The following is a 25067-nucleotide window of genomic DNA, read 5'->3' on the forward strand; positions in this document are numbered from 1 at the left end:
CCCTTCCCTGTCCAGCAACACAGTGTGATCATATAGTAAACTGCGTCCATTCCCGACTGTGTTTTCAACAGGTGATATCTTCGGTTCTGTCACAGCTAGAACTGTGATTTTGGTGTCATATGAAAGAGTAGAATCCAGTCTTTCAAATGCCACAAAATCTGCTGTTTTAGGTGGCCCACAGCCCGAGATATGGCTGTTTGAATTGATCCTCCTTCCCTGTAGCTTGAGTTTCACAATGTGTGTGAAGCAACTTCATGCTGATAGGACAGCATCAGATGCTGAGAGTCAGCTCCACCTCAGGAGAATTGCTGCTGTTACCTCCCAGATGTCTAATAAAGGCTAAATTACATATTTAGAAAATTCTCATAATTTTGCAAATAATAAACATTTTTTTTACTACAAATCACCCTGTAGTTATCAGCAGCAAAGCACCAATTAGACTAGTTAGGAGTTAGGGACCTGATAAACTGGTAACAGAGTCCCTTTAAGAGCTCTTCAAAAGTTTTTCCCACAATGGATGTTAAGCTTACTGGTCTATAATTACTTTGTATTGAACTTACTACTTATAGAAAACTTAATGACATTCATGGGGTCTCTGTCACCAATGAAAAACCCGATAGATTTTTAATTGCCTATAAAGAATTTGATTCATCATATACTTTAGTTATGTAAACTTAAATAATAAACAAGTGAATAAACTAAAGCAACAAATAGCAAGGCACTGCTGAGATTTGAACTCAGGATCTCCTGTTTACTAGACAGGCGCTTTAACCAACTAAGCCACAGCACCAAAGCACTTTTCTTCTCACGGTGTCCTACCACACAGCTCAGTTCAGAGCAAAAGACTGATCTCATATCTTAGGCTAGCCCCTTAGGTGTAGTTGGCAGAAGTCTTAACAGTGAGGGTACATAAGTTGTGATGGCCGAGTGGTTAAGGCGTTGGATTTGAAATCCAATGGGGTCTCCCTGCACAGGTTCAAGTTCTGTTCACAATGTTCTATTTTAAGAAGAGAACTTCCAGAAACATATTAAAGTTTGTCACCTATAGAAAGAGTTATTTTAATTCCATCCTCTTTATCACTGATTAATTACATTAATAATAGTGGTTCCAGCTGTGCCCCTGGCTTACAACTCTGAAAAGCGAGCAATATTTAGAGTATAAATCACTATAACTACAGCATCCCATTTGTCCAGACTTTTATTTTCCTCTTGATAAAAACAAATCAGGTTGGTTGGACAACTTCTGTCCTTAGTAAATCTCTGCTTGCTTGTCAATTATAATACTATTTTCTGTCACATACTCCTGTATATAGTCCCTTAAATGGACTCTGTCACCAGTTTATCAATTCCCAATTTTCTAACTAGCCTAATAGGCGCTATGATGCTGATAACTACAGTGTGATTTTTTTTTTTTTTTTTAAAAAACGTTTATTTGCAAAGTTATGAGCATTTATCTATATATGCTAATGTAGCTCTAATAGCCAAATAGGAGATGACTCCTTTTTACTCTGGGCAGCTAATGTTTTCTGTATGACGCTGTCCAATCAGCATACAACTTCTCCCCCTTCCCTGTCCAGCAACACAGTGTGATCATATAGTACACTGCGTCCATTCCCGACTGTGTTTTCAACAGGTGATATCTTCGGTTCTGTCACAGCTAGAACTGTGATTTTGGTGTCATATGAAAGAGTAGAATCCAGTCTTTCAAATGCCACCAAATCTGCTTTTTTTAGGTGGCCCACAGCCCGAGATATGGCTGTTTGAATTGATCCTCCTTCCCTGTAGCTTGAGTTTCACAATGTGTGTGAAGCAACTTCATGCTGATAGGACAGCATCAGATGCTGAGAGTCAGCTCCACCTCAGGAGAATTGCTGCTGTTACCTCCCAGATGTCTAATAAAGGCTAAATTACATATTTAGAAAATGCTCATAATTTTGCAAATAATAAACATTTTTTTTACTACAAATCACCCTGTAGTTATCAGCAGCAAAGCACCAATTAGACTAGTTAGGAGTTAGGGACCTGATAAACTGGTAACAGAGTCCCTTTAAGAGCTCTTCAAAAGTTTTTCCCACAATGGATGTTAAGCTTACTGGTCTATAATTACTTTGTATTGAACTTACTACTTATAGAAAACTCAATGACATTCATGGGGTCTCTGTCACCAATGAAAAACCCGATAGATTTTTAATTGCCTATAAAGAATTTGATTCATCATATACTTTAGTTATGTAAACTTAAATAATAAACAAGTGAATAAACTAAAGCAACAAATAGCAAGGCACTGCTGAGATTTGAACTCAGGATCTCCTGTTTACTAGACAGGCGCTTTAACCAACTAAGCCACAGCACCAAAGCACTTTTCTTCTCACGGTGTCCTACCACACAGCTCAGTTCAGAGCAAAAGACTGATCTCATATCTTAGGCTAGCCCCTTAGGTGTAGTTGGCAGAAGTCTTAACAGGCAGGGTACATATGTTGTGATGGCCGAGTGGTTAAGGCGTTGGATTTGAAATCCAATGGGGTCTCCCTGCACAGGTTCAAGTCGTGTTCACAGCGTTCTATTTTAAGAAGAGAACTTCCAGAAACATATTAAAGTTTGTCACCTACAGAAAGAGTTATTTTAATTCCATCCTCTTTATCACTGATTAATTACATTAATAATAGTGGTTCCAGCTGTGCCCCTGGCTTACAACTCTGAAAAGTGAGCAATATTTAGAGTATAAATCACTATAACTACAGCATCCCATTTGTCCAGACTTTTATTTTCCTCTTGATAAAAACAAATCAGGTTGGTTGGACAACTTCTGTCCTTAGTAAATCTCTGCTTGCTGTCAATTATAATACTATTTTCTGTCACATACTCCTGTATATAGTCCCTTAAATGGACTCTGTCACCAGTTTATCAATTCCCAATTTCCTAACTAGCCTAATAGGCGCTATGATGCTGATAACTACAGTGTGATTTTTTATTTTTTTTTAAAAAAACGTTTATTTGCAAAGTTATGAGCATTTATCTATATATGCTAATGTAGCTCTAATAGCCAAATAGGAGATGACTCCTTTTTACTCTGGGCAGCTAATGTTTTCTGTATGACGCTGTCCAATCAGCATACAACTTCTCCCCCTTCCCTGTCCAGCAACACAGTGTGATCATATAGTACACTGCGTCCATTCCCGACTGTGTTTTCAACAGGTGATATCTTCGGTTCTGTCACAGCTAGAACTGTGATTTTGGTGTCATATGAAAGAGTAGAATCCAGTCTTTCAAATGCCACCAAATCTGCTTTTTTAGGTGGCCCACAGCCCGAGATATGGCTGTTTGAATTGATCCTCCTTCCCTGTAGCTTGAGTTTCACAATGTGTGTGAAGCAACTTCATGCTGATAGGACAGCATCAGATGCTGAGAGTCAGCTCCACCTCAGGAGAATTGCTGCTGTTACCTCCCAGATGTCTAATAAAGGCTAAATTACATATTTAGAAAATGCTCATAATTTTGCAAATAATAAACATTTTTTTTACTACAAATCACCCTGTAGTTATCAGCAGCAAAGCACCAATTAGACTAGTTAGGAGTTAGGGACCTGATAAACTGGTAACAGAGTCCCTTTAAGAGCTCTTCAAAAGTTTTTCCCACAATGGATGTTAAGCTTACTGGTCTATAATTACTTTGTATTGAACTTACTACTTATAGAAAACTCAATGACATTCATGGGGTCTCTGTCACCAATGAAAAACCCGATAGATTTTTAATTGCCTATAAAGAATTTGATTCATCATATACTTTAGTTATGTAAACTTAAATAATAAACAAGTGAATAAACTAAAGCAACAAATAGCAAGGCACTGCTGAGATTTGAACTCAGGATCTCCTGTTTACTAGACAGGCGCTTTAACCAACTAAGCCACAGCACCAAAGCACTTTTCTTCTCACGGTGTCCTACCACACAGCTCAGTTCAGAGCAAAAGACTGATCTCATATCTTAGGCTAGCCCCTTAGGTGTAGTTGGCAGAAGTCTTAACAGGCAGGGTACATATGTTGTGATGGCCGAGTGGTTAAGGCGTTGGATTTGAAATCCAATGGGGTCTCCCTGCACAGGTTCAAGTCGTGTTCACAGCGTTCTATTTTAAGAAGAGAACTTCCAGAAACATATTAAAGTTTGTCACCTACAGAAAGAGTTATTTTAATTCCATCCTCTTTATCACTGATTAATTACATTAATAATAGTGGTTCCAGCTGTGCCCCTGGCTTACAACTCTGAAAAGTGAGCAATATTTAGAGTATAAATCACTATAACTACAGCATCCCATTTGTCCAGACTTTTATTTTCCTCTTGATAAAAACAAATCAGGTTGGTTGGACAACTTCTGTCCTTAGTAAATCTCTGCTTGCTGTCAATTATAATACTATTTTCTGTCACATACTCCTGTATATAGTCCCTTAAATGGACTCTGTCACCAGTTTATCAATTCCCAATTTCCTAACTAGCCTAATAGGCGCTATGATGCTGATAACTACAGTGTGATTTTTTATTTTTTTTTAAAAAAACGTTTATTTGCAAAGTTATGAGCATTTATCTATATATGCTAATGTAGCTCTAATAGCCAAATAGGAGATGACTCCTTTTTACTCTGGGCAGCTAATGTTTTCTGTATGACGCTGTCCAATCAGCATACAACTTCTCCCCCTTCCCTGTCCAGCAACACAGTGTGATCATATAGTACACTGCGTCCATTCCCGACTGTGTTTTCAACAGGTGATATCTTCGGTTCTGTCACAGCTAGAACTGTGATTTTGGTGTCATATGAAAGAGTAGAATCCAGTCTTTCAAATGCCACCAAATCTGCTTTTTTAGGTGGCCCACAGCCCGAGATATGGCTGTTTGAATTGATCCTCCTTCCCTGTAGCTTGAGTTTCACAATGTGTGTGAAGCAACTTCATGCTGATAGGACAGCATCAGATGCTGAGAGTCAGCTCCACCTCAGGAGAATTGCTGCTGTTACCTCCCAGATGTCTAATAAAGGCTAAATTACATATTTAGAAAATGCTCATAATTTTGCAAATAATAAACATTTTTTTTACTACAAATCACCCTGTAGTTATCAGCAGCAAAGCACCAATTAGACTAGTTAGGAGTTAGGGACCTGATAAACTGGTAACAGAGTCCCTTTAAGAGCTCTTCAAAAGTTTTTCCCACAATGGATGTTAAGCTTACTGGTCTATAATTACTTTGTATTGAACTTACTACTTATAGAAAACTCAATGACATTCATGGGGTCTCTGTCACCAATGAAAAACCCGATAGATTTTTAATTGCCTATAAAGAATTTGATTCATCATATACTTTAGTTATGTAAACTTAAATAATAAACAAGTGAATAAACTAAAGCAACAAATAGCAAGGCACTGCTGAGATTTGAACTCAGGATCTCCTGTTTACTAGACAGGCGCTTTAACCAACTAAGCCACAGCACCAAAGCACTTTTCTTCTCACGGTGTCCTACCACACAGCTCAGTTCAGAGCAAAAGACTGATCTCATATCTTAGGCTAGCCCCTTAGGTGTAGTTGGCAGAAGTCTTAACAGGCAGGGTACATATGTTGTGATGGCCGAGTGGTTAAGGCGTTGGATTTGAAATCCAATGGGGTCTCCCTGCACAGGTTCAAGTCGTGTTCACAGCGTTCTATTTTAAGAAGAGAACTTCCAGAAACATATTAAAGTTTGTCACCTATAGAAAGAGTTATTTTAATTCCATCCTCTTTATCACTGATTAATTACATTAATAATAGTGGTTCCAGCTGTGCCCCTGGCTTACAACTCTGAAAAGTGAGCAATATTTAGAGTATAAATCACTATAACTACAGCATCCCATTTGTCCAGACTTTTATTTTCCTCTTGATAAAAACAAATCAGGTTGGTTGGACAACTTCTGTCCTTAGTAAATCTCTGCTTGCTGTCAATTATAATACTATTTTCTGTCACATACTCCTGTATATAGTCCCTTAAATGGACTCTGTCACCAGTTTATCAATTCCCAATTTCCTAACTAGCCTAATAGGCGCTATGATGCTGATAACTACAGTGTGATTTTTTATTTTTTTTTAAAAAAACGTTTATTTGCAAAGTTATGAGCATTTATCTATATATGCTAATGTAGCTCTAATAGCCAAATAGGAGATGACTCCTTTTTACTCTGGGCAGCTAATGTTTTCTGTATGACGCTGTCCAATCAGCATACAACTTCTCCCCCTTCCCTGTCCAGCAACACAGTGTGATCATATAGTACACTGCGTCCATTCCCGACTGTGTTTTCAACAGGTGATATCTTCGGTTCTGTCACAGCTAGAACTGTGATTTTGGTGTCATATGAAAGAGTAGAATCCAGTCTTTCAAATGCCACCAAATCTGCTTTTTTAGGTGGCCCACAGCCCGAGATATGGCTGTTTGAATTGATCCTCCTTCCCTGTAGCTTGAGTTTCACAATGTGTGTGAAGCAACTTCATGCTGATAGGACAGCATCAGATGCTGAGAGTCAGCTCCACCTCAGGAGAATTGCTGCTGTTACCTCCCAGATGTCTAATAAAGGCTAAATTACATATTTAGAAAATGCTCATAATTTTGCAAATAATAAACATTTTTTTTACTACAAATCACCCTGTAGTTATCAGCAGCAAAGCACCAATTAGACTAGTTAGGAGTTAGGGACCTGATAAACTGGTAACAGAGTCCCTTTAAGAGCTCTTCAAAAGTTTTTCCCACAATGGATGTTAAGCTTACTGGTCTATAATTACTTTGTATTGAACTTACTACTTATAGAAAACTCAATGACATTCATGGGGTCTCTGTCACCAATGAAAAACCCGATAGATTTTTAATTGCCTATAAAGAATTTGATTCATCATATACTTTAGTTATGTAAACTTAAATAATAAACAAGTGAATAAACTAAAGCAACAAATAGCAAGGCACTGCTGAGATTTGAACTCAGGATCTCCTGTTTACTAGACAGGCGCTTTAACCAACTAAGCCACAGCACCAAAGCACTTTTCTTCTCACGGTGTCCTACCACACAGCTCAGTTCAGAGCAAAAGACTGATCTCATATCTTAGGCTAGCCCCTTAGGTGTAGTTGGCAGAAGTCTTAACAGGCAGGGTACATATGTTGTGATGGCCGAGTGGTTAAGGCGTTGGATTTGAAATCCAATGGGGTCTCCCTGCACAGGTTCAAGTCGTGTTCACAGCGTTCTATTTTAAGAAGAGAACTTCCAGAAACATATTAAAGTTTGTCACCTATAGAAAGAGTTATTTTAATTCCATCCTCTTTATCACTGATTAATTACATTAATAATAGTGGTTCCAGCTGTGCCCCTGGCTTACAACTCTGAAAAGTGAGCAATATTTAGAGTATAAATCACTATAACTACAGCATCCCATTTGTCCAGACTTTTATTTTCCTCTTGATAAAAACAAATCAGGTTGGTTGGACAACTTCTGTCCTTAGTAAATCTCTGCTTGCTGTCAATTATAATACTATTTTCTGTCACATACTCCTGTATATAGTCCCTTAAATGGACTCTGTCACCAGTTTATCAATTCCCAATTTCCTAACTAGCCTAATAGGCGCTATGATGCTGATAACTACAGTGTGATTTTTTATTTTTTTTTAAAAAAACGTTTATTTGCAAAGTTATGAGCATTTATCTATATATGCTAATGTAGCTCTAATAGCCAAATAGGAGATGACTCCTTTTTACTCTGGGCAGCTAATGTTTTCTGTATGACGCTGTCCAATCAGCATACAACTTCTCCCCCTTCCCTGTCCAGCAACACAGTGTGATCATATAGTACACTGCGTCCATTCCCGACTGTGTTTTCAACAGGTGATATCTTCGGTTCTGTCACAGCTAGAACTGTGATTTTGGTGTCATATGAAAGAGTAGAATCCAGTCTTTCAAATGCCACCAAATCTGCTTTTTTAGGTGGCCCACAGCCCGAGATATGGCTGTTTGAATTGATCCTCCTTCCCTGTAGCTTGAGTTTCACAATGTGTGTGAAGCAACTTCATGCTGATAGGACAGCATCAGATGCTGAGAGTCAGCTCCACCTCAGGAGAATTGCTGCTGTTACCTCCCAGATGTCTAATAAAGGCTAAATTACATATTTAGAAAATGCTCATAATTTTGCAAATAATAAACATTTTTTTTACTACAAATCACCCTGTAGTTATCAGCAGCAAAGCACCAATTAGACTAGTTAGGAGTTAGGGACCTGATAAACTGGTAACAGAGTCCCTTTAAGAGCTCTTCAAAAGTTTTTCCCACAATGGATGTTAAGCTTACTGGTCTATAATTACTTTGTATTGAACTTACTACTTATAGAAAACTCAATGACATTCATGGGGTCTCTGTCACCAATGAAAAACCCGATAGATTTTTAATTGCCTATAAAGAATTTGATTCATCATATACTTTAGTTATGTAAACTTAAATAATAAACAAGTGAATAAACTAAAGCAACAAATAGCAAGGCACTGCTGAGATTTGAACTCAGGATCTCCTGTTTACTAGACAGGCACTTTAACCAACTAAGCCACAGCACCAAAGCACTTTTCTTCTCACGGTGTCCTACCACACAGCTCAGTTCAGAGCAAAAGACTGATCTCATATTTTAGGCTAGCCCCTTAGGTGGAGTTGCCAGAAGTCTTAACAGTCAGGGTAGATAAGTTGTGATGGCTGAGTGGTTAAGGCGTTGGATTTGAAATCCAATGGGGTCTCCCTGCACAGGTTCAAGTCGTGTTCACAACGTTCTATTTTAAAAAGAGAACTTCCAGAAACATATTAAAGTTTGTCACCTATAGAAAGAGTTATTTTAATTCCATCCTCTTTATCACTGATTAATTACATTAATAATAGTGGTTCCAGCTGTGCCCCTAGCTTACAACTCTGAAAAGCGAGCAATATTTAGTGTATAAATCACTATAACTACAGCATCCCATTTGTCCAGACTTTTATTTTCCTCTTGATAAAAACAAATCAGGTTGGTTGGACAACTTCTGTCCTTAGTAAATCTCTGCTTGCTGTCAATTATAATACTATTTTCTGTCACATACTCCTGTATATAGTCCCTTAAATGGACTCTGTCACCAGTTTATCAATTCCCAATTTCCTAACTAGCCTAATAGGCGCTATGATGCTGATAACTACAGTGTGATTTGTTTTTTGTTTTTAAAAAAAAACGTTTATTTGCAAAGTTATGAGCATTTATCTATATATACTAATGTAGCTCTAATAGCCAAATAGGGGATGACTCCTTTTTACTCTGGGCAGCTAATGTTTTCTGTATGACGCTGTCCAATCAGCATACAACTTCTCCCCCTTCCCTGTCCAGCAACACAGTGTGATCATATAGTACACTGCGTCCATTCCCGACTGTGTTTTCAACAGGTGATATCTTCGGTTCTGTCACAGCTAGAACTGTGATTTTGGTGTCATATGAAAGAGTAGAATCCAGTCTTTCAAATGCCACCAAATCTGCTTTTTTAGGTGGCCCACAGCCCGAGATATGGCTGTTTGAATTGATCCTCCTTCCCTGTAGCTTGAGTTTCACAATGTGTGTGAAGCAACTTCATGCTGATAGGACAGCATCAGATGCTGAGAGTCAGCTCCACCTCAGGAGAATTGCTGCTGTTACCTCCCAGATGTCTAATAAAGGCTAAATTACATATTTAGAAAATGCTCATAATTTTGCAAATAATAAAAATTTTTTTTACTACAAATCACCCTGTAGTTATCAGCAGCAAAGCACCAATTAGACTAGTTAGGAGTTAGGGACCTGATAAACTGGTAACAGAGTCCCTTTAAGAGCTCTTCAAAAGTTTTTCCCACAATGGATGTTAAGCTTACTGGTCTATAATTACTTTGTATTGAACTTACTACTTATAGAAAACTCAATGACATTCATGGGGTCTCTGTCACCAATGAAAAACCCGATAGATTTTTAATTGCCTATAAAGAATTTGATTCATCATATACTTTAGTTATGTAAACTTAAATAATAAACAAGTGAATAAACTAAAGCAACAAATAGCAAGGCACTGCTGAGATTTGAACTCAGGATCTCCTGTTTACTAGACAGGCGATTTAACCAACTAAGCCACAGCACCAAAGCACTTTTCTTCTCACGGTGTCCTACCACACAGCTCAGTTTAGAGCAAAAGACTGATCTCATATTTTAGGCTAGCCCCTTAGGTGTAGTTGCCAGAAGTCTTAACTGTCAGGGTACATAAGTTGTGATGGCCGAGTGGTTAAGGTGTTGGATTTGAAATCCAATGGGGTCTCCCTGCACAGGTTCAAGTCCTGTTCACAACGTTCTATTTTAAGAAGAGAACTTCCAGAAACATATTAAAGTTTGTCACCTATAGAAAGAGTTATTTTAATTCCATCCTCTTTATCACTGATTAATTACATTAATAATAGTGGTTCCAGCTGTGCCCCTGGCTTACAACTCTGAAAAGCGAGCAATATTTAGAGTATAAATCACTATAACCACAGCATCCCATTTGTCCAGACTTTTATTTTCCTCTTGATAAAAACAAATCAGGTTGCTTGGACAACTTCTGTCCTTAGTAAATCTCTGCTTGCTGTCAATTATAATACTATTTTCTGTCACATACTCCTGTATATAGTCCCTTAAATGGACTCTGTCACCAGTTTATCAATTCCCAATTTCCTAACTAGCCTAAGAGGCGCTATGATGCTGATAACTACAGTGTGATTTGTTGTTTTTTTTTTAAAAACGTTTATTTGCAAAGTTATGAGCATTTATTTATATATACTAATGTAGCTCTAATAGCCAAATAGGAGATGACTCCTTTTTACTCTGGGCAGCTAATGTTTTCTGTATGACGCTGTCCAATCAGCATACAACTTCTCCCCCTTCCCTGTCCAGCAACACAGTGTGATCATATAGTACACTGCGTCCATTCCCGACTGTGTTTTCAACAGGTGATATCGTCGGTTCTGTCACAGCTAGAACTGTGATTTTGGTGTCATATGAAAGAGTAGAATCCAGTCTTTCAAATGCCACCAAATCTGCTTTTTTAGGTGGCCCACAGCCCGATATATGGCTGTTTGAATTGATCCTCCTTCCCTGTAGCTTGAGTTTCACAATGTGTGTGAAGCAACTTCATGCTGATAGGACAGCATCAGATGCTGAGAGTCAGCTCCACCTCAGGAGAATTGCTGCTGTTACCTCCCAGATGTCTAATAAAGGCTAAATTACATATTTAGAAAATGCTCATAATTTTGCAAATAATAAACATTTTTTTTACTACAAATCACCCTGTAGTTATCAGCAGCAAAGCATCAATTAGACTAGTTAGGAGTTAGGGACCTGATAAACTGGTAACAGAGTCCCTTTAAGAGCTCTTCAAAAGTTTTTCCCACAATGGATGTTAAGCTTACTGGTCTATAATTACTTTGTATTGAACTTACTACTTATAGAAAACTCAATGACATTCATGGGGTCTCTGTCACCATTGAAAAACCCGATAGATTTTTAATTGCCTATAAAGAATTTGATTCATCATATACTTTAGTTATGTAAACTTAAATAATAAACAAGTGAATAAACTAAAGCAACAAATAGCAAGGCACTGCTGAGATTTGAACTCAGGATCTCCTGTTTACTAGACAGGCGATTTAACCAACTAAGCCACAGCACCAAAGCACTTTTCTTCTCACGGTGTCCTACCACACAGCTCAGTTTAGAGCAAAAGACTGATCTCATATTTTAGGCTAGCCCCTTAGGTGTAGTTGCCAGAAGTCTTAACTGTCAGGGTACATAAGTTGTGATGGCCGAGTGGTTAAGGTGTTGGATTTGAAGTCCAATGGGGTCTCCCTGCACAGGTTCAAGTCCTGTTCACAACGTTCTATTTTAAGAAGAGAACTTCCAGAAACATATTAAAGTTTGTCACCTATAGAAAGAGTTATTTTAATTCCATCCTCTTTATCACTGATTAATTACATTAATAATAGTGGTTCCAGCTGTGCCCCTGGCTTACAACTCTGAAAAGCGAGCAATATTTAGAGTATAAATCACTATAACCACAGCATCCCATTTGTCCAGACTTTTATTTTCCTCTTGATAAAAACAAATCAGGTTGCTTGGACAACTTCTGTCCTTAGTAAATCTCTGCTTGCTGTCAATTATAATACTATTTTCTGTCACATACTCCTGTATATAGACCCTTAAATGGACTCTGTCACCAGTTTATCAATTCCCAATTTCCTAACTAGCCTAATAGGCGCTATGATGCTGATAACTACAGTGTGATTTGTTGGTTTTTTTTTAAAAACGTTTATTTGCAAAGTTATGAGCATTTATTTATATATACTAATGTAGCTCTAATAGCCAAATAGGAGATGACTCCTTTTTACTCTGGGCAGCTAATGTTTTCTGTATGACGCTGTCCAATCAGCATACAACTTCTCCCCCTTCCCTGTCCAGCAACACAGTGTGATCATATAGTACACTGCGTCCATTCCCGACTGTGTTTTCAACAGGTGATATCTTCGGTTCTGTCACAGCTAGAACTGTGATTTTGGTGTGATAGGAAAGAGTAGAATCCAGTCTTTCAACTGCCACCAAATCTGCTTTTTTAGGTGGCCCACAGCCGGAGATATGGCTGTTTGAATTGATCCTCCTTCACTGTAGCTTGAGTTTCACAATGTGTGTGAAGCAGCTTCATGCTGATAGGACAGCATCAGATGCTGAGAGTCAGCTCCACCTCAGGAGAATTGCTGCTGTTACCTCCCAGATGTCTAATAAAGGCTAAATTACATATTTAGAAAATGCTCATAATTTTGCAAATAATAAACATTTTTTTTACTACAAATCACCCTGTAGTTATCAGCAGCAAAGCACCAATTAGACTAGTTAGGAGTTAGGGACCTGATAAACTGGTAACAGAGTCCCTTTAAGAGCTCTTCAAAAGTTTTTCCCACAATGGATGTTAACCCCTTCCCTCTTTAGCCACTTTTGACCTTCCTGACAGAGCCTCATTTTTCAAATCTGACATGTGTCACTTTATGTGGTAATAACTCCGGAATGCTTTCACCTATCCAAGCGATTCTGAGATTGTTTTCTCGTGACACATTGGACTTTATGTTACTGGCAAAATTTGCTCGATATGTTCAGTATTTAATTGTGAAAAACACCAAAATTTAGCGAAAAATTGCAAAAATTAGCATTTTTCTCAATTTAAATGTATCTGCTTGTAAGACAGGCAGTTATAATACACAAAATTGTTGCTAATTAACATCCCCCATATGTCTACTTTAGATTGGCATCGTTTTTTGAACATCCTTTTATTTTTCTATGACCTCACAAGGCTTAGAACTTTAGCAGCAATTTCTCACATTTTCAAGAAAATTTCAAAAGGCTATTTTTACAGGGGCCAGTTCAGTTGTGAAGTGGTTTTGAGGGCCTTATATATTAGAAACCCCAAAAAAGTCACCCCATTTTAAAAACTTCACCCCTCAAAGTATTCAAAACAGCATTTAGAAAATGTCTTAACCCTTTAAACATTTCACAGGAATTAAAGCAAAGTAGAGGTGAAATTTACAAATTTCATATTTTTCTGCAGAAATACATTTTTAATACAATTTTTTTTATAACACAGAAGGTTTTACCAGAGAAATGCAACTCAATATTTGTTGCCCAGTTTTTGCAGTTTTAGGAAATATCCCACATGTGGCCGTAGCGTGCTACTGGACTGAAACACCGGCCTCAGAAGCAAAGGAGCACCTAGTGGATTTTGGGGCCTTATTTTTGTTAGAATATATTTTAGGCACCATGTCAGGTTTGAAGGGCTCTTGCGGTGCCAAAACAGTCAAAATCCCCCAAAAGTGACCCCATCTGGGAAACTAGACACCTCAAGGAAATTATCTAGGGGTGTAGTGAGCATTTTCACCGCACAGGTTTTTTACAGAAATTATTGGAAGTAGGCCGTGAAAATTAAAATCAACATTTCTTCAAAGAAAATGTAGGTTTAGCGATTTTTTTTCTCATTTCCACAAGGACTAAAGGAGAAAAAGCACCGCAAAATTTGTAAAGCAATTTCTCCCGAGTAAAACAATACCTCACATGTGGTAATAAACGGTTGTTTGGAGACACGGCGTGGCTGAGAAGGGAAAGAGCGCCATTTGGCTTTTGGAGTTCACATTTAGCAGGAATGGTTTGCGGAGGCCATGTCACATTTACAAAGCCCCTGAGGGGACAAAACAGTGAAAACCCCAAACAAGTGACCCCATTTTGGAAACTATACCCCTTGAGGAAATTATCTAGGGGTATAGTGAGCATTTTGACCCCACAGGTTTTTTGCAGAAATTTTTGCAAGTAGGCTGTGAAAATGAAAATCTACATTTTTTCAAATAAAATGTAGGTTTAGCTAATTTTTTTTCATTTCCACAAGGACTAAAGGAGAAAAATCACCATAAAATTTGTAAAGAAATTTCTCCCGAGTAAAACAGTACCCCACATGTGGTAATAAACGGCTGTTTGGACACACGGCGAGGCTGAGAAGGGAAAGAGCGCCATTTGGCTTTTGGAACTCAAATTTAGCAGGAATGGTTTGCGGAGGCCATGTTACATTTACAAAGCCCCTGAGGGGACAAAACAGTGGAAACCCCCCACAAGTGACCCCATTTTGGAAACAACACCCATTGAGGAAATTATCTAAGGGTATAGTGAGCGATTTGACACCACAGTTTTTTTGCAGAAATTATTGGAAGTAGGCCCTGAAAATAATAATCTACATTTTTTCAAAGAAAATGTAGGTTTAGCTAATTTTTTCTCATTTCCAGAAGGACTAAAGGAGAAAAAGCACCACAAAATTTGTAAAGAAATTTCTCCCGAGTAAAACAATACCCCACATGTGGTAATAAACGGCTGTTTGGACACACGGCAGGGCTTAGAAGGGAAAGAGCACTATTTGACTTTTTGAGATCACATTTAGCAGGAATGATTTGCGGAGGCCAGGTCACATTTGCAAAGCCCCTGAGGGGACAAAACAATGAAAACGCCCAAAAAGGGACTCCATTTAGGAAACTACACCTCTTGAAGAATGCATCTAGGGGTGTAGTGAGCATTTTGACCCCACAGATGTTTCATAGAATTTATTAGAATTAGGCAGTGAAAATAAAAACAGTCCTTTTTCTTCAATAAGACGTAGCTTTAGCGCAATTTTTTTCATTTTCTCAACAAATAAAGGAAAAAAAGAACCCAACATTTGTAAAGCTTTTTCTCCCGAGTACGGCAATACCCCATATGTGGTCATAAACTGCTGTTTGGGCAAACGGCAGGGCTCAGAAGGGAAGGACCGCCATTTGGAGTGCAGATGTTGCTGGATTGGTTTCTGGGCACCTGTGGGCCCAAAACAGTGGAAACCCCCCAGAAGTGACCCCATTTTGTAAACTACACCCCTCAATGCATTTACCAAGGGGTGTAGTAAGCATTTTAACCCTGCAGGTGTTTTGTAGAAATTAGTGTGCGCTCAATGTTGCAGAGTGAAAATGGGATTTTTTTCCATAGATATGCCAATATGTGGTGCCCGGCTTGTGCCACCATAACAAGACAGCTCTCTAATTATTATGCGGTGTTTCCCGGTTTTAGAAACACCCTACATGTGGCCCTAATCTTTTGTCTGGACATATGACAGGGCTCAGAAGTGAAGAGTACCATGCGGAGTGGAGGCCTAATTTGGCGATTTACAAAGTATTGGTTCACAACTGCAGAGGCTCAGATGTGAAATAATAAAAAGAAACCCCTGATAAGTGACCCCATTATGGAACTGCACCCCTCAAGGCATTTATTAAGGGGTGTAGTGAGCATTTTCACCCCACAGGTCTTTTCCATAAATGAATGCGCTGCGGATGGTGCAAATTAAAAATTTATATTTTTCCCTAGATATGCCATTCAGTGGCAAATATGTCAAGCCCAGCTTATGACGCTGGAGACACACACCACAAAAATTGTTAAAAGGGTTCTCACGGGTATGACGGTGCCATATATGTTGAAGGAAACTGCTGTTTGGGCACGCTGTAGGGTTCAGGGCCGAGGGAGCACCATTTGGCTTTTGGAGAGCGGATTTTGCTTGGTACTATATTTGTTTGAGTATTGCTGGTGTTTTATAATGTGGGGGTACATGTAAGCGGGGCGGAGTATATAAGGGGCATAGTCAGGTGGTATAAAAAAATAAAAATAATCCATAGATGTGTGTTACGCTGTGAAGCAATCCTTTCTGCACAGGCCGGTGTCGCACTGATAAATGGTGTCATTTCTTATCCCCCTTTTGGTCCACACTCCGCGCCTTTGTAGTTTGGGGAATTTTGCTGGGAAAGTATTATCCTGGTATAATACGGGCACCGTCGCTTCCATCGGATATGATTGGGCCCTCCCTTCCTGGTTCCCTAATTTCAGGTCCTTGATAAATCGCCTCTTGAAACAGAAGAAATGTTCTCCTCGGGCACAACTGCATATTTTTTTATTTCCTGACTTATTGGAGCCATAACTAATTTTATTGTTCATAGACGTAGCGGTATGAGGGCTGGTTTGTTGCGGGACGAGCTGTAGTTATTATTGGTACCATTTTGGGGTACATGTGACTTTTTGATCACCTTTTATCCTATTTTTTGGGATGCCAGGTAAACCAAAAAACGCAATTCTGGCACAGCTTTTTTTGGTTTTTTTTTATACAGAGTTCACCACGCATTATAAACTACATGTTACCTTTATTCTGCGGGTCAGTACGATTCCGGCGATACCTCATTTATAGAACTTTTTTATGTTTTACAACTTTTTGCACAATAAAATTACTTTTGTAAAAAGAATGTATTTTTTCTGTCGCCAAGTTGTGAGAACCATAACGTTTTAATTTTTTTGTCGACGGAGTTGTATGAGGGCTTGTTTTTTGCGGGACGAGCTATAGTTTTTATAGGTACCATTTTTGGATACATGCGACTTTTTGATCACTTTTTATTGTAATATTTGTAGGGCAAAGTGACTAAAAAACAGAAACTCTGGTAACGTTTTTTACGGGTTTTTTTTACGCTGTTCACCGCGTGCAATAAATAATATAATATTTTGATACCTCCGGTCGTTACGGTCGTGGCGATACCAAATACATATGGTTTATTATTATTTTTCAATAATAAAGGACTTGATAAGAGTAAAAGGGGGATTGTGTGTTATTTGATTACTTGAAACTTTTATTGTTTTCAAACTTTTATTTTTTGCACTTTTTTTTACACTTTTTTATACTTTTTTTACACTTTTTCTCAAGTCCCACTAGGGGACTTGAAGGTCCAACGGTCAGATTTTTTTTTTTCTAATACATTGCACTACCTATGTAGTGCAATGTATTAGATCTGTCAGTCATTCACTGACAGCAAGCCGATTAGGCTTCGCCTCCCGGCGGGGCCTAAATCGGCTTCCGTAATGGCAGAGCAGGAGACCATTGTGTCTCCTGTTGCCATAACAGCAGTCGCCAGTCCCGATTGCCTGTCAGGGCTGGCGATCTGCTTGTAACCGCTACGATGCAGCAATCGCTTTCGATTGCTGCATCGAAGGGGTTAATGGCAGGGATCGGAGCTAGCTCCGGTTCCTGCCGTTACAGGTGGATGTCAGCTGTACAGTACAGCTGACTTCCACCGCTGATGACGCCGGATCAGCTCCTGACCCGGCGCCATCTTGCCGGCAGCTACGGAAGCCGATCAGGCTCCGCCGCCGGGCGGATCTTGACCGGCTTCGGTGCTAGGCAGACCGGGAGGCCAGTATTAGGCCTCCGGTTGCCATTGCAGCCACCGGAACCCCGGCAATTTCATTACTGGGGTTCCGATGAGCTGCAAACACCTTAAGTGCAGCGATCGCGTTTGAGCGCTGCACTTAAGGGGTTAATGGCGGGGATCGAAGCTAATTTCGGTCCCCGCCGTTACAGTCGGATGTCAGCTGTAAGATACAGCTGAGATCCGGTGATGATGGGACCGGCTCAGCTTCTGAGCCGGTGCCAAACGTTTGACGTACATGTACGGCAAGATGCGGGAAGTCAGTACTTTCCATGACGTACATGTACGTCAAATGTCGGGAAGGGGTTAAGCTTACTGGTCTATAATTACTTTGTATTGAACTTACTACTTATAGAAAACTCAATGACATTCATGGGGTCTCTGTCACCAATGAAAAACCCGATAGATTTTTAATTGCTTTTTTAGGTGGCCCACAGCCCGAGATATGGCTGTTTGAATTGATCCTCCTTCCCTGTAGCTTGAGTTTCACAATGTGTGTGAAGCAACTTCATGCTGATAGGACAGCATCAGATGCTGAGAGTCAGCTCCACCTCAGGAGAATTGCTGCTGTTACCTCCCAGATGTCTAATAAAGGCTAAATTACATATTTAGAAAATGCTCATAATTTTGCAAATAATAAACATTTTTTTTACTACAAATCACCCTGTAGTTATCAGCAGCAAAGCACCAATTAGACTAGTTAGGAGTTAGGGACCTGATAAACTGGTAACAGAGTCCCTTTAAGAGCTCTTCAAAAGTTTTTCCCACAATGGATGTTAAGCTTACTGGTCTATAATTACTTTGTATTGAACTTACTACTTATAGAAAACTCAATGACATTCATGGGGTCTCTGTCACCAATGAAAAACCCGATAGATTTTTAATTGCCTATAAAGAATTTGATTCATCATATACTTTAGTTATGTAAACTTAAATAATAAACAAGTGAATAAACTAAAGCAACAAATAGCAAGGCACTGCTGAGATTTGAACTCAGGATCTCCTGTTTACTAGACAGGCGATTTAACCAACTAACCCACAGCACCAAAGCACTTTTCTTCTCACGGTGTCCTACCACACAGCTCAGTTTAGAGCAAAAGACTGATCTCATATTTTAGGCTAGCCCCTTAGGTGTAGTTGCCAGAAGTCTTAACTGTCAGGGTACATAAGTTGTGATGGCCGAGTGGTTAAGGTGTTGGATTTGAAATCCAATGGGGTCTCCCTGCACAGGTTCAAGTCCTGTTCACAACGTTCTATTTTAAGAAGAGAACTTCCAGAAACATATTAAAGTTTGTCACCTATAGAAAGAGTTATTTTAATTCCATCCTCTTTATCACTGATTAATTACATTAATAATAGTGGTTCCAGCTGTGCCCCTGGCTTACAACTCTGAAAAGCGAGCAATATTTAGAGTATAAATCACTATAACCACAGCATCCCATTTGTCCAGACTTTTATTTTCCTCTTGATAAAAACAAATCAGGTTGCTTGGACAACTTCTGTCCTTAGTAAATCTCTGCTTGCTGTCAATTATAATACTATTTTCTGTCACATACTCCTGTATATAGACCCTTAAATGGACTCTGTCACCAGTTTATCAATTCCCAATTTCCTAACTAGCCTAATAGGCGCTATGATGCTGATAACTACAGTGTGATTTGTTGTTTTTTTAAAAAAAACATTTATTTGCAAAGTTATGAGCATTTATTTATATATACTAATGTAGCTCTAATAGCCAAATAGGAGATGACTCCTTTTTACTCTGGGCAGCTAATGTTTTCTGTATGATGCTGTCCAATCAGCATACAACTTCTCCCCCTTCCCTGTCCAGCAACACAGTGTGATCATATAGTACACTGCGTCCATTCCCGACTGTGTTTTCAACAGGTGATATCTTCGGTTCTGTCACAGCTAGAACTGTGATTTTGGTGTCATATGAAAGAGTAGAATCCAGTCTTTCAAATGCCACCAAATCTGCTTTTTTAGGTGGCCCACAGCCCGAGATATGGCTGTTTGAATTGATCCTCCTTCCCTGTAGCTTGAGTTTCACAATGTGTGTGAAGCAACTTCATGCTGATAGGACAGCATCAGATGCTGAGAGTCAGCTCCACCTCAGGAGAATTGCTGCTGTTACCTCCCAGATGTTTAATAAAGGCTAAATTACATATTTAGAAAATGCTCATAATTTTGCAAATAATAAACATTTTTTTTTACTACAAATCACCCTGTAGTTATCAGCAGCAAAGCACCAATTAGACTAGTTAGGAGTTAGGGACCTGATAAACTGGTAACAGAGTCCCTTTAAGAGCTCTTCAAAAGTTTTTCCCACAATGGATGTTAAGCTTACTGGTCTATAATTACTTTGTATTGAACTTACTACTTATAGAAAACTCAATGACATTCATGGGGTCTCTGTCACCAATGAAAAACCCGATAGATTTTTAATTGCCTATAAAGAATTTGATTCATCATATACTTTAGTTATGTAAACTTAAATAATAAACAAGTGAATAAACTAAAGCAACAAATAGCAAGGCACTGCTGAGATTAGAACTCAGGATCTCCTGTTTACTAGACAGGCGCTTTAACCAACTAAGCCACAGCACCAAAGCACTTTTCTTCTCACGGTGTCCTACCACACAGCTCAGTTTAGAGCAAAAGACTGATCTCATATTTTAGGCTAGCCCCTTAGGTGTAGTTGCCAGAAGTCTTAACAGTCAGGGTACATAAGTTGTGATGGGCGAGTGGTTAAGGCGTTGGATTTGAAATCCAATGGGGTCTCCCTGCACAGGTTCAAGTCCTGTTCACAACGTTCTATTTTAAGAAGAGAACTTCCAGAAACATATTAAAGTTTGTCACCTATAGAAAGAGTTATTTTAATTCCATCCTCTTTATCACTGATTAATTACATTAATAATAGTGGTTCCAGCTGTGCCCCTGGCTTACAACTCTGAAAAGCGAGCAATATTTAGAGTATAAATCACTATAACTACAGCATCCCATTTGTCCAGACTTTTATTTTCCTCTTGATAAAAACAAATCAGGTTGGTTGGACAACTTCTGTCCTTAGTAAATCTCTGCTTGCTGTCAATTATAATACTATTTTCTGTCACATACTCCTGTATATAGTCCCTTAAATGGACTCTGTCACCAGTTTATCAATTCCCAATTTCCTAACTAGCCTAATAGGCGCTATGATGCTGATAACTACAGTGTGATTTGTTGTTTTTTTAAAAAAAACGTTTATTTGCAAAGTTATGAGCATTTATTTATATATACTAATGTAGCTCTAATAGCCAAATAGGAGATGACTCCTTTTTACTCTGGGCAGCTAATGTTTTCTGTATGATGCTGTCCAATCAGCATACAACTTCTCCCCCTTCCCTGTCCAGCAACACAGTGTGATCATATAGTACACTGCGTCCATTCTCGACTGTGTTTTCAACAGGTGATATCTTCGGTTCTGTCACAGCTAGAACTGTGATTTTGGTGTCATATGAAAGAGTAGAATCCAGTCTTTCAAATGCCACCAAATCTGCTTTTTTAGGTGGCCCACAGCCCGAGATATGGCTGTTTGAATTGATCCTCCTTCCCTGTAGCTTGAGTTTCACAATGTGTGTGAAGCAACTTCATGCTGATAGGACAGCATCAGATGCTGAGAGTCAGCTCCACCTCAGGAGAATTGCTGCTGTTACCTCCCAGATGTTTAATAAAGGCTAAATTACATATTTAGAAAATGCTCATAATTTTGCAAATAATAAACATTTTTTTTTACTACAAATCACCCTGTAGTTATCAGCAGCAAAGCACCAATTAGACTAGTTAGGAGTTAGGGACCTGATAAACTGGTAACAGAGTCCCTTTAAGAGCTCTTCAAAAGTTTTTCCCACAATGGATGTTAAGCTTACTGGTCTATAATTACTTTGTATTGAACTTACTACTTATAGAAAACTCAATGACATTCATGGGGTCTCTGTCACCAATGAAAAACCCGATAGATTTTTAATTGCCTATAAAGAATTTGATTCATCATATACTTTAGTTATGTAAACTTAAATAATAAACAAGTGAATAAACTAAAGCAACAAATAGCAAGGCACTGCTGAGATTAGAACTCAGGATCTCCTGTTTACTAGACAGGCGCTTTAACCAACTAAGCCACAGCACCAAAGCACTTTTCTTCTCACGGTGTCCTACCACACAGCTCAGTTTAGAGCAAAAGACTGATCTCATATTTTAGGCTAGCCCCTTAGGTGTAGTTGCCAGAAGTCTTAACAGTCAGGGTACATAAGTTGTGATGGGCGAGTGGTTAAGGCGTTGGATTTGAAATCCAATGGGGTCTCCCTGCACAGGTTCAAGTCCTGTTCACAACGTTCTATTTTAAGAAGAGAACTTCCAGAAACATATTAAAGTTTGTCACCTATAGAAAGAGTTATTTTAATTCCATCCTCTTTATCACTGATTAATTACATTAATAATAGTGGTTCCAGCTGTGCCCCTGGCTTACAACTCTGAAAAGCGAGCAATATTTAGAGTATAAATCACTATAACTACAGCATCCCATTTGTCCAGACTTTTATTTTCCTCTTGATAAAAACAAATCAGGTTGGTTGGACAACTTCTGTCCTTAGTAAATCTCTGCTTGCTGTCAATTATAATACTATTTTCTGTCACATACTCCTGTATATAGACCCTTAAATGGACTCTGTCACCAGTTTATCAATTCCCAATTTCCTAACTAGCCTAATAGGCGCTATGATGCTGATAACTACAGTGTGATTTGTTGTTTTTTTAAAAAAAACGTTTATTTGCAAAGTTATGAGCATTTATTTATATATACTAATGTAGCTCTAATAGCCAAATAGGAGATGACTCCTTTTTACTCTGGGCAGCTAATGTTTTCTGTATGATGCTGTCCAATCAGCATACAACTTCTCCCCCTTCCCTGTCCAGCAACACAGTGTGATCATATAGTACACTGCGTCCATTCTCGACTGTGTTTTCAACAGGTGATATCTTCGGTTCTGTCACAGCTAGAACTGTGATTTTGGTGTCATATGAAAGAGTAGAATCCAGTCTTTCAAATGCCACCAAATCTGCTTTTTTAGGTGGCCCACAGCCCGAGATATGGCTGTTTGAATTGATCCTCCTTCCCTGTAGCTTGAGTTTCACAATGTGTGTGAAGCAGCTTCATGCTGATAGGACAGCATCAGATGCTGAGAGTCAGCTCCACCTCAGGAGAATTGCTGCTGTTACCTTCCAAATGTCTAATAAAGGCTAAATTACATATTTAGAAAATGCTCATAATTTTGCAAATAATAAACATTTTTTTTACTACAAATCACCCTGTAGTTATCAGCAGCAAAGCACCAATTAGACTAGTTAGGAGTTAGGGACCTGATAAACTGGTAACAGAGTCCCTTTAAGAGCTCTTCAAAAGTTTTTCCCACAATGGATGTTAAGCTTACTGGTCTATAATTACTTTGTATTGAACTTACTATTATAGAAAACTCAATGACATTCATGGGGTCTCTGTCACCAATGAAAAACCCGATAGATTTTTAATTGCCTATAAAGAATTTGATTCATCATATACTTTAGTTATGTAAACTTAAATAATAAACAAGTGAATAAACTAAAGCAACAAATAGCAAGGCACTGCTGAGATTTGAACTCAGGATCTCCTGTTTACTAGACAGGCGCTTTAACCAACTAAGCCACAGCACCAAAGCACTTTTCTTCTCACGGTGTCCTACCACACAGCTCAGTTTAGAGCAAAAGACTGATCTCATATTTTAGGCTAGCCCCTTAGGTGTAGTTGCCAGAAGTCTTAAGAGTCAGGGTACATAAGTTGTGATGGCCGAGTGGTTAAGTCGTTGGATTTGAAATCCAATGGGGTCTCCCTGCACAGGTTCAAGTCCTGTTCACAACGTTGTATTTTAAGAAGAGAACTTCCAGAAACATATTAAAGTTTGTCACCTATAGAAAGAGTTATTTTAATTCCATCCTCTTTATCACTGATTAATTACATTAATAATAGTGGTTCCAGCTGTGCCCCTGGCTTACAACTCTGAAAAGCGAGCAATATTTAGAATATAAATCACTATAACTACAGCATCCCATTTGTCCAGACTTTTATTTTCCTCTTGATAAAAACAAATCAGGTTGGTTGGACAACTTCTGTCCTTAGTAAATCTCTGCTTGCTGTCAATTATAATACTATTTTCTGTCACATACTCCTGTATATAGACCCTTAAATGGACTCTGTCACCAGTTTATCAATTCCCAATTTCCTAACTAGCCTAATAGGCGCTATGATGCTGATAACTACAGTGTGATTTGTTGTTTTTTTTAAAAAAACATTTATTTGCAAAGTTATGAGCATTTATTTATATATACTAATGTAGCTCTAATAGCCAAATAGGAGATGACTCCTTTTTACTCTGGGCAGCTAATGTTTTCTGTATGATGCTGTCCAATCAGCATATAACTTCTCCCCCTTCCCTGTCCAGCAACACAGTGTGATCATATAGTACACTGCGTCCATTCCCGACTGTGTTTTCAACAGGTGATATCTTCGGTTCTGTCACAGCTAGAACTGTGATTTTGGTGTCATATGAAAGAGTAGAATCCAGTCTTTCAAATGCCACCAAATCTGCTTTTTTTAGGTGGCCCACAGCCCGAGATATGGCTGTTTGAATTGATCCTCCTTCCCTGTAGCTTGAGTTTCACAATGTGTGTGAAGCAGCTTCATGCTGATAGGACAGCATCAGATGCTGAGAGTCAGCTCCACCTCAGGAGAATTGCTGCTGTTACCTTCCAAATGTCTAATAAAGGCTAAATTACATATTTAGAAAATGCTCATAATTTTGCAAATAATAAACATTTTTTTTTACTACAAATCACCCTGTAGTTATCAGCAGCAAAGCACCAATTAGACTAGTTAGGAGTTAGGGACCTGATAAACTGGTAACAGAGTCCCTTTAAGAGCTCTTCAAAAGTTTTTCCCACAATGGATGTTAAGCTTACTGGTCTATAATTACTTTGTATTGAACTTACTACTTATAGAAAACTCAATGACATTCATGGGGTCACTGTCACCAATGAAAAACCCGATAGATTTTTAATTGCCTATAAAGAATTTGATTCATCATATACTTTAGTTATGTAAACTTAAATAATAAACAAGTGAATAAACTAAAGCAACAAATAGCAAGGCACTGCTG

General features: G+C 38.6%; 8 non-coding genes across 8 annotated transcripts; 2 read left to right on the forward strand and 6 right to left on the reverse strand.

The window, feature by feature from the left end:
* Positions 1-716: 716 nt before the first annotated feature.
* On the reverse strand, positions 717-790 carry TRNAT-AGU (transfer RNA threonine (anticodon AGU)). The gene has a single exon. It is a non-coding gene; the product is annotated as a tRNA-Thr (tRNA).
* Positions 791-2279: 1489 nt separating this feature from the next.
* On the reverse strand, positions 2280-2353 carry TRNAT-AGU (transfer RNA threonine (anticodon AGU)). The gene has a single exon. It is a non-coding gene; the product is annotated as a tRNA-Thr (tRNA).
* Positions 2354-3840: 1487 nt separating this feature from the next.
* Positions 3841-3914, reverse strand: TRNAT-AGU (transfer RNA threonine (anticodon AGU)). The gene has a single exon. It is a non-coding gene; the product is annotated as a tRNA-Thr (tRNA).
* A 1487-nt stretch (positions 3915-5401) lies between these two features.
* Positions 5402-5475, reverse strand: TRNAT-AGU (transfer RNA threonine (anticodon AGU)). The gene has a single exon. It is a non-coding gene; the product is annotated as a tRNA-Thr (tRNA).
* Positions 5476-6962: 1487 nt separating this feature from the next.
* On the reverse strand, positions 6963-7036 carry TRNAT-AGU (transfer RNA threonine (anticodon AGU)). The gene has a single exon. It is a non-coding gene; the product is annotated as a tRNA-Thr (tRNA).
* Positions 7037-10283: 3247 nt separating this feature from the next.
* Positions 10284-10365, forward strand: TRNAS-UGA (transfer RNA serine (anticodon UGA)). Its single transcript has one exon. It is a non-coding gene; the product is annotated as a tRNA-Ser (tRNA).
* Positions 10366-19010: 8645 nt separating this feature from the next.
* Positions 19011-19092, forward strand: TRNAS-UGA (transfer RNA serine (anticodon UGA)). The gene has a single exon. It is a non-coding gene; the product is annotated as a tRNA-Ser (tRNA).
* Positions 19093-23494: 4402 nt separating this feature from the next.
* TRNAT-AGU (transfer RNA threonine (anticodon AGU)) lies at positions 23495-23568 on the reverse strand. The gene has a single exon. It is a non-coding gene; the product is annotated as a tRNA-Thr (tRNA).
* Between the last annotated feature and the right edge of the window lie 1499 nt (positions 23569-25067).

This window comes from Rhinoderma darwinii (genome assembly GCF_050947455.1).
Source record: "Rhinoderma darwinii isolate aRhiDar2 chromosome 3 unlocalized genomic scaffold, aRhiDar2.hap1 SUPER_3_unloc_14, whole genome shotgun sequence".
Lineage (NCBI taxonomy): Eukaryota > Metazoa > Chordata > Amphibia > Anura > Rhinodermatidae > Rhinoderma > Rhinoderma darwinii.